This window comes from Etheostoma spectabile, chromosome 4, assembly GCF_008692095.1.
Source record: "Etheostoma spectabile isolate EspeVRDwgs_2016 chromosome 4, UIUC_Espe_1.0, whole genome shotgun sequence".
NCBI lineage: Eukaryota > Metazoa > Chordata > Actinopteri > Perciformes > Percidae > Etheostoma > Etheostoma spectabile.
Window position 1 is genome coordinate 27,683,739 of NC_045736.1, and position 1,544 is coordinate 27,685,282.

The 1,544-nt window shown below is 37.6% G+C and overlaps 1 protein-coding gene across 23 annotated transcripts in view; it reads right to left on the bottom strand.

Annotated features, from left to right (window-relative positions):
* Positions 1-1,544, bottom strand: part of itpr1b (inositol 1,4,5-trisphosphate receptor, type 1b) — an 88,221-nt gene that overhangs the window by 40,842 nt on the left and 45,835 nt on the right. The gene's annotated exons all lie outside the window — the stretch shown is intronic.

Sequence of the window (1,544 nt, forward strand, 5' to 3'; positions counted from 1 at the left end):
TCTCAGTTAGTTTTTTAAAATGATATCAGATCAGTGAACAGAATGTGCCTTTGGAACACTGAATGAATGTTTGCTGATAATGGGCGATATAAGGGCATTAAAGATCAGCCACCCTCTCAGATCCGCTGGTTTTCTGTCTGTAATTTCTAAGTGACCCCAAACTTTTGACCGGTAGCGTATGTATGGCCTTCTGCAAATGTGCAGTTGTGAACACAATGCAGATATACACAAAATGTGTACTGCTGTAGATTAACATGGCGGGATCCAGGTGGGCGTCCATGTAAAAGCTAGGCAGCGGAAATTGATGATTGTTGTTGTGACGCCTGTCACTATGACTATTATTTGTTATCTGTGTAACTGATAAACAAAACATTTCCGACATTAGAGAAACCTCCAACTAACACTAGTTCCAACACTTCCATGAGGAAATAATACTATGATTTGAAATAATTCTGAAAGTTTTGACCGAATGCTCACTCAGTACCAGCTTAAATAGATGGAAAAACTGTCAGTACAGCTACGGGAAGATAGTTTTTTCACTAAAAATAGAAAGATATTTCGGATCAGCTTTTATTCAAAGGAAACATTTATTTTTCATGAAAAAATGAAATACCATAATACGTAACAAAATACAAAAGCAGGAAATGCCTTGTATGGGTAAGATTTTGTGCATGGGATACTGTAGTTTGAAAAAGTCCACAATCATAATAATAGATACAATCTTTACATTTGCTTATATAATCATGAAGCTCATCATTCCTTATCTTTAAATGTTCCAGTGCCTTCTTTATTATAAAAGGTAAAAAGGTATATTTTATACCCCCAGCCAACAACAGCTTGCAGGTTTTGCATCCCGTTCTCATTCCCAGGTATGTGCGCTTTGTCACGCCCTTCTGCGCCTCACACTGACGCACAAGTTTAACCGACACACAACCTGGCCCCTTTGCATGGAGGTGTTCTCTCTCTCTTGGGGAGTTCAATTTAGTCTAGTTTATTAGGATCCCCATTAGCTACAGCAGGGTGGCGGCTATTTTCCTCGGGGTGCAACACATCTTTGGGAGGTGGAGGAGGAGTTAACTTTAAACACTGTGTGTTTGTTTACAAACAGTGCGTGCCCTACATATTATATCTTTAAGTAGATTCAACCTTAGCAAGGGTCATAAGATTTTTACTGGACATAAGAAATTCTAAAAGATTCCAAAGCTTTATAAAACACCTTTTGTGAAGTTTGTTACCTGGCTGTTGTAACCATATAATACAAGGCTGGCTGTTCTTTTACTTTTTTAGTTGCGTGACTAAAGCTGAAAGGGTTATATTTATTATAACTAAACTAATCTGTCCCTGACAAATTGCAGCTGGCATTTATAAACTTAACTTTTTTCATGTTTGATTCAATTCTTTTGTGCTGTGTTAAGCTTGTTGAAACACGGACCCAGTTTCCCAGAGGAAATCATTTCAAAATAATCTCATTTTATCTTTATAAGCATAACCATACAACCACACAGATAGGGTATTGTCACACACACACACACACACACACACAC